The 7,901-nt window shown below is 43.8% G+C and overlaps 1 long non-coding RNA gene across 2 annotated transcripts; it reads left to right on the top strand.

Annotated features, from left to right (window-relative positions):
* Nucleotides 1–33: 33 nt before the first annotated feature.
* On the top strand, nucleotides 34–2,840 carry LOC146205408 (uncharacterized). 2 transcript variants are annotated; one of them, XR_014704174.1, is made up of 4 exons: nucleotides 34–159; nucleotides 954–1,064; nucleotides 2,524–2,595; nucleotides 2,706–2,840. It is a non-coding gene; the product is annotated as an uncharacterized LOC146205408 (long non-coding RNA). The 2 variants fall into 2 exon arrangements; XR_014704173.1 differs by lacking the exons at nucleotides 34–159; nucleotides 954–1,064 and adding an exon at nucleotides 1,164–2,180.
* The last annotated feature ends 5,061 nt before the right edge of the window (nucleotides 2,841–7,901 follow it).

The following is a 7,901-nucleotide window of genomic DNA, read 5'->3' as shown; positions in this document are numbered from 1 at the left end:
GAAATAAGGAACTTTATAAGTTCATGGCAGCAGTGCGAACGACCCCAAAACATCCCCAGTGGCTGTCGCGTGAACTAACGGCGCTGCAGTCTCCCAGGCGCGTCGTCTGCAACACGCGACCATGACGCGACGCGGAAGCATGGAGCGGCCGGCACACACGTACGTAGCTGTTAAATTGACCTTGGCTGTTACGTGCTGCCGTTGCACTCTGCATGGCTGCAGTGCAGTTATGACTATATTAAGACAGTTTAGGCTTCGAAGGCATGCATTACCTCAAGGAACGCGTTTTTGTGCTGCGAAATTTATTGCCGAGAAACAAGTGTGACAGCGTTGTCGACTTGCTCGCCAGAACCAACGTTCTAGTAATGTTGTCTATTCTTCGGTTTCATTTCTTTTTATTGCTCGATATCGTACGCAGCTCGTACAGTTGAAAAGACGTCACAATCGCCGTCACCAAGAATTAAGAAAAACGTATCTGAAGATTCGCACGTCATTTCATATTAAATTGTGGCGTAGCCGTTCATTGCGCAGCGTTCAGTGTGGTACCACGCAATTTCGCTTCTGATTTAGCATCCACCTTCTTTTCCAGATTCAGTCAAATTTGTGACAGGGATTCTAGCCGCCGACATATGTGTCCCTCGATCCAATTAATTCTATGCCGTTCACTGTAAACGTAGGCGTGTGCGTTTCAAACCCAATAGACGTATGTACGCTTTGCTAACTATACGTGCCAGCCTCTAGATGCCTAAAATTGGCGGAATGAAGTTACGGCAGTTACGGCGTTAAAGGCGCTGTCGCGTCCTCTTTTGAGACGAAGCTTAAGCTACAGTGAACTACAATATTCTAGTTCACTGTACTTAAGCGTTCTGCGCTATATATGCTGCTTACAACAACTCAAATCTGCCAGAAATGTTCGCCCCCCCCCCCCCCCCCCCCCTCTTTTCCTGCTACAGAGTTGTTGTAGCAGCATGAGGTGGCGCCACCAGTACCATCGCTGGGGCAGCGGCTCATCTGCGTCGCCGCCGCATAAGATGGAAACATTTGACTTCTTTTGATCGAATCAGGCAAGTACCCCGAACAAATTTCGTATTAAAAAATAATAGCGACAAAATGCCCCTTCTGTGCAAAATTTTAACTGCGAGGATTCCACGGTTTAGATATGGGAGAAGCATTCTGCATCGCGCCTCTAATTGTGCAACGCGCTGTATGTAGGAGCTCTCTAAGGGGAGTGCAGGTGGCCATGGAAGAAGACGATGCTGAAGTGGTGGCGTGGAAATTGGCCGAGAAGGAGCGGAGAAATGCCAGACGTAGGGCTCAACAAGCTGCTGAAACGCCGGAAGAGCGGGAGGCTCGCCTTGTTACACGGCGATAAAGAGACGCTGAGCGTCGTTTGAGTGCGGCGAGCACGACAACGAAGATTCCGAACGCAGAAAAATATACCTTGGAAAAGAACGATATAATGAGAGGCGTCAAGACAAATGAGCAGTGGAGACCTCTAAGCAAAGAGAGGAGCGCCTGGCGAAACGACGACGACAAGAGTTTTAACAGCGCGTAGAGTGAAAGTGACCATGAGCTAAGCTGTGGCATCGCCGAAGCTTTTCGCTTCTGATATACGGGCTTAACCGAGCTAAGTCCTAGCCATTTTTTTTTTAATATCTACTGGCTGCTACCACTGTACTGTTACAGAAACCGAAACTACCGAAAGCACGGGCTACACGCAAGATATCGCACGCATCTTACTTGTGCCATTGAGTTCCTTAGGCTACAGTGGCCACCATACTTGGACCTTGCACATACTTCCCCTAGAAAAAACTAGAAAAAAGTCCATGAAAAAAAAAATCGGGGACCATACTTTAGCAGCCACCATACTTTAGCCACGGCCGTTCGTAGCCAAGCATACAAGGCATACCATACAGCTTTCCACTTACAACAAAACCAAGGCAAAGCCGCAAAGCTGCCAAGGTGCCTCTGCAGTGCTACAGTGAACTGGAATTGTAGCAGTGCTACAGGCTACTCTAATCTAGTCGTCGTTTACCTCAGCCGCCGTAGTTATTCCAGTTATGTTATCCTTCAAGCATTTCGACAATCAAAAGTCGTAGTGCTGTATGCCCAGCAGCATTTGTTCACGACCTACGGACACTACTTATTTGCGCGGTTCCTCGTGCTACCCCGTAGTTGCAGTACTACGTAATCGCTCGCTTCCCGTGCTGTGATGAGTGGCTGTTGTCAATCTTACATTTTTTATTTTCATTGCTCTGCCTTACCAGCGAAGCACCATTCGATACCGATGCGTTTAATAATGCATGCTGTGATCGGGCACCTTAAACCACGGTGGAAAAATAAGAGAAAATGAATGTTTCTTCCAGATGCGAGCGTGATAAAAGATTTAAAATGCATACAGACCTGTCTCCTCATCTGCATTCAGAAGAATGTAACAGCATCATCGCACTTCTGAAAAAGTGCCACGAAGAGGTAATATTTTACTTGCTGCCTTGACGTGTTGACATCTTCGTTCTTTTACAGAACAAATGGGCGAAGTTCGCAGGAGCGTGCAATGACTTCGATGTTGCAATGAGAAGATGCCTAAAAAAAGAGGTACTTCCGAAACTTTTTTTTTTTTTTTTTTTTTTAAATTCAGAAAATATAAGCTTGTTGTTTTCTGTTATCAGCGTAAGCTGTACAGTAAACTAATTTTTCGTTTCCAGCGGCTGGAAAAACGCGCGAAGAACTACGAGAAGTCACGTTGGAAACGAACGCGCGAGTAGCATAGCCTTTGTAAATATACGTTTGTGCCAATGCAGGGCAATAAAGTTGGAAGAAAAAAAAAAAAAAAAAACGCCCCGAAGTGTGTTGTTTGTGTGTATGGTACTGCCTTGAGCTCTTCAGTGCCAGGAATTGAATTCGGCACCCACATTGAATTGATGTTATTGGATATATTCTGCAGGGGACATGTAAACCAGCCAGTTTATTTGTCCCATCTAAGCCAAACCTAAACATTGCATAGACAACAGTGCCTTGTATGTTCTTATGCGGTTTTGCTTAATTTCAAGCCAACAGTAGAGAAAAGTACTAAGATTGTTTAATTTAACACAAGCAAGTTTCAGGGTTTATTACAAGCATTTGAGGATTCAGTGAAATAAAACCGTTAAGCTGAGCTCACTAATGACAGGTCGTAACCAACTGTAAGAATACCTTATGACTTTCTGCAGTGCTTTGGTGGTTATGGCTTTCGGCAGCCGCGCACAAGCGCGCTGGACTGAATCCAGTCGAATTTTAACAAGCAAAATGCAGACGTGACTGTGCTGTGCAGTATTGGTCCATGCTAAAAACCTCTAGCCGTCTCCTTTGCCCGCCGTGGTGGTGCAGTGGTTGCTCGAGTAGTGTGCCCAAGGATGCGGGATCGAATCCTGGCCGCGGCGGCCGGTTTTTCCGCGGAGGTGAAAAGCAGGATTGCATTGTGAAATATGATGCTTACAAAAGGAATTTTACAGCGAGGACCAGTGTATTGCATGTATTGCCTTGTGATCTGCTGCATTTTTTTTTTTTTTAGTAAATAAAAATAATGTAGTTTTTAGCCATGCACAAAAATGCTTTAAGTGCCATATATCTGCCACTGGATATTTAAAAAGTGTTGTTACAATTATTGATTTCTTTTTTTCTGCAACGTCAGCTTAAAGCTGTGCAAAATTGCAGTTTGCTGTGCACTTTAACCACAAGCTGGTGGAACATATCACATTGTATTGTTACAGCTGCTGATAAAATGGTGAGGGTTTAAGCATGTCTTTAACCTGGTGGAACATATCACATTGTATTGTTACAGCTGCTGATAAAATGGTGAGGGTTTAAGCATGTCTTTAACCTAGTTGTGAGTGAAAGCTCTCTGTTAAGCGTGGCTTAGCAAAGTTGTACACAGTTTGACGATTCTAACTATGGCAATGCTCAAGGTTCACCTCAAGTGTATACTCAATAGCACCTTTAACACCGGCTTTTCATACCATGATTTCCTAAATATTTTTTCACTTCAGTTCATTTTTGGAGGGACAGGAAGGCACGAGCTTTGCCTCAACTTTTCAGTGGATTAAATTAAAGTCATTCAGACCTAGCGAGGCAAAATCCGAAGTTGCACCCAGAGTAGTACAGCTGTAAAAATGATAACAGCTGCTAGTTTTCTGTTCTTACCGAGTTTGAATAAGTGGAAAAAAAAGAAAGAAAGAAAGAAGAAGAAGAAGAAAAAAAAAAGCTAGCATTTGATAATGTTGGCTTTGTTGGCCACTACAATGCATTCTAAACACAGGTTTTCCGTTTTGTGAACATGAGCATTTGGGGCAGAGTTTTGGGCCATGCACCCAAAATGAAAAAATTCCTGTGTTTCCCCACTGTCCAGTAAGCTGGTATTTGTTCAAGAGGATGGATCATACATATCCCCTCATTCTTCCAGACATTACAGTAAACAGATCAGCCCCATTTGCAGAAATCTATAAGTCGCTTCTCCGCAAGCCTTGTTTTCTATCCAAAAGGTCTCGTTGCCAGATGCCATTTCGCATTATTTGAAGAAACGAGCAGGGGCAAATTTCCATTTCTAAGTAAACTCTGGAATGTCTCCATTCATTTCTCAGGGAGAGGTGTCCAAAAGGTACAATGGTTGAATACCACCCTTTATATGTCAAAGAGGATGAAGGACATGAAGGGTGTGGAAATTTCCCAGCGCCTTGCTTCTCGAGCGTGATTGGTTTCAACCCATTCGTTACGCTTGAAGCTGACTTACAAATTTCTGCAAGTAGTCCATGTGTGTGCATTTGCCTGCACTCGCCTGCTGTAAAATTTTGCTCTTGAAAGTTTGCATAATCAAAAGCTTACAGCCTAGGGGATACTATTTCGAAGCAATGGAATTTCTGTTGAAATGGCAAGGACCACAGCATATCATACCTTTTAGAGATTTGAACAGTGCCAATGCATAACAAGCCACAAAGCATGCTTCAGAAATAAAGCCCCATAGGCCCTTGACTTTTGACAAAGGTTGCACATGCATGCATACATACTATGTGTGTGTGTGTGTGCACTTGCAAAGTTTGTGGTGTGGTCTAGATGCACACTGCAAAATTGGAAAAAAATTGGTTCTTTTGAGAACCTTTTTTGCTAGTGAAGATGCACACATGTGGATTCATTATGCTTTTATGGCGCCAAGTGTGAACAAATTTAAGAAATCAAGAATCCAAGAAGTCTTTTGGAGAAAAAAGGGCAGTTTAATGGATGCAACCTGCATAAAGGTGCTACTCTTTAAAATTTGATATAAGCAGATATCGCCACATGAAGCACTGATCACAGAAAATTATCCGAGGCAGGCTTCAATAAATGACTAGAATTCAGTTTGTACCCTTCGTCAATCCACCTGCTGCAAACCCCACCATGTCGTGTGGCAATTTGTTGAGTGCAAAAACATCTGCACTCTAGGGCTACCACAGAAGCCCTCTCATGGTAACTTTCGCCCAAAGGCTCAAAAATAAAACATATGTAGGCCAGAGAAACAACTTGTATACAGCTGGCAGCCATCTGGAGCACCACAGGCAATTTTTGTATTTTGCAATTAACTAGTTAGTAATTCAGCTAATTTTTCTAATTTATGAACTGCCTTTAGACCACAAATATGATCGAACGTCCTTTATTGAATAGGAAGGCTCGGGGCCATGGATGGGGGTAAAGGAGGCAGAATCTTCATTATTTGCGCAGGTCGCCACCCAAATCATATTGTACTTGGAAAATATGATTTCCGAAGTTGTAGAGCACCTTCTGAACCCCCCCCACCTCCGTTTACTTCCGATAAAGAAAGCCTCACGTGTATCTTTTTTCCCAAGCTCTAAAGAAAGCCGCGAAATACAAAATATAGCATCATCATCATCAGCCTGATTATACCCACTGCAGGGTGAAGGCCTCTCCCACATTCCTCCACCTAACCCGGTTCTGTGCTAGCTGCATCCACTTGACCCCTGCGAACTTCTTAATCTCATCCGCCCACCTAACTTTCTACCGCCCCCTGCTACGCTTTCCTTCCCTTGGAATCCAGTTTGTTACCCTCAGCGACCATCGGTTATCCTCTCTTCGCACTACATGTCCTGCCCATGTCCATTTCTTCTTCTTAATTTCTACTAGAATGTCGGTAACTTGAGTTATTTCTCTGACCCACTCTGCACGCTTTCTATCTCTTAATGTTACCCCTACCATTTTTCGTTCCATAGCCCTCTGGGTTGTCCTCAACTTAAGTAGAACTCTCTTGGTTAGCCTCCACGTTTCAGCCCCATAGGTGAGTACAGGCAAGATGCAACTGTTGTATACTTTTCTCTTGAGCGATACCGGTAAGCTGCTAGTCATAATCTGCGAGTGCTTGCCAAATGCGCTCCATCCCAATCTTATTCTTCTTATTTTCTTTTCATGGTCCGGATCTGCGGTTACTACCTGTCCTAAGTAGACATACTCGCCTACTACTTCCAGTATTTCGCTACCGAATATATACTGCTGTTCCTTCCCGAGGCTGTTGAACATTACCTTAGTCTTCTGCATATTGATTTTCAAGCCTACCTTTCTACTTTTCCTGTCTAGGTCATCAATCATTATTTGCAGTTCATCCCCCGAGTTGCTTAGCAAGGCAATGTCATCAGCAAATCGCAGATTACTGAGGTATTCTCCATCTACCCTTATCCCTAACTGCTCCCATTCCAACAAGCTGTGAATAGTACTGGGGAGATTGTGTCTCCTTGCCTAACACCTTTCTTTATGGGGATTTTGTTACTTTCTTTATGCAGAACTATGGTTGCTGTGCAGCCACTATATATATCTTCCAGCACTTTCACGTACGGCTCGTCTACCCCCTGATTTCGCAATGCCTGCATCACCGCCGAGGTTTCAACTGAGTCAAATGCTTTTTCATAATCAATGAATGCTATATATAAGGATTGGTTATATTCCGAGCATTTTTCTATCACCTGATTGATGGTATGGATATGATCGATAGTAGAGTACCGTTTCCGAAACCCTGCTTGATCCTTTGCTTGATTGCAGTCTAAGGTTGTCCTGATTCTATTAGCGATTACCTTAGTAAATACTTTATACGTAACAGACAGTAAGCTGATTGGTCTGTAATTTTTAAGGTCCTTAGAGTCCCCTTTCTTGTGAATGAGGATAATGTTTGCATTCTTCCATGGTTCCGGTACCGTCGATGACACCAGGCACTGCGTATACAGGGTGGCCAGTTTTTCTAGCACGATATCCCCCCCGTCCTTCAGCAAATCTAGTTATCTGATCTCCAGCTGATTTCCCCCTTTTCATAGTTTTTAGTGCTTTCTTGACCTCGTCCTTCGTCACTGGTGGAACGTCTGACTGTTTTTCCCTACCGCCAATCTCATTACGGTCCTGACTACTTTGGCTACTGTAGAGATCTGCATAGAACTCCTCGGCTACTTTGACTATCTTTTCCATATTAGTGATGACGTTGACCGCCTTATCCCTTATCGCATACATCTGGTTTTTGCCTATGCCCAATTTCTTCTTTACCACTTTAAGGCTTCCCCCGTTCTTTACAGCATGCTCAATTTTCTCCATGTTATACTTTCTTATATCGGCCACCTTGCACTTATTGATTAGCTTTGATATCTCGGCCAATTCGATCCGGTCTGTTGGATTGGAAGCTTTCATACTCTGGCGTTTCTTAATCAAATCTTTCGTCTCCTTAGACAGCTTACCGGTATCCTCTCTGACTATCCTACCACCTACTTCTACCGCACACTCAGTAATGATATCTCTGAAATTATTGTTCCTTGCCTCTAGCGTAATGTCGCCATCCTCAGTTAGAGCTGAATACCTATTCTGTAGCGAGATCCTGAACTCTTCTGCCCTTCCCCTCACCGCTA

The sequence above is a fragment of the Amblyomma maculatum genome, chromosome 1, assembly GCF_055883805.1.
Source record: "Amblyomma maculatum isolate TAMU_Amacu chromosome 1, ASM5588380v1, whole genome shotgun sequence".
Taxonomy (NCBI): Eukaryota; Metazoa; Arthropoda; class Arachnida; order Ixodida; family Ixodidae; genus Amblyomma; species Amblyomma maculatum.
Note: the sequence above shows the minus strand (reverse complement) of the source record. Positions and strands in the feature narration are given on the sequence as shown.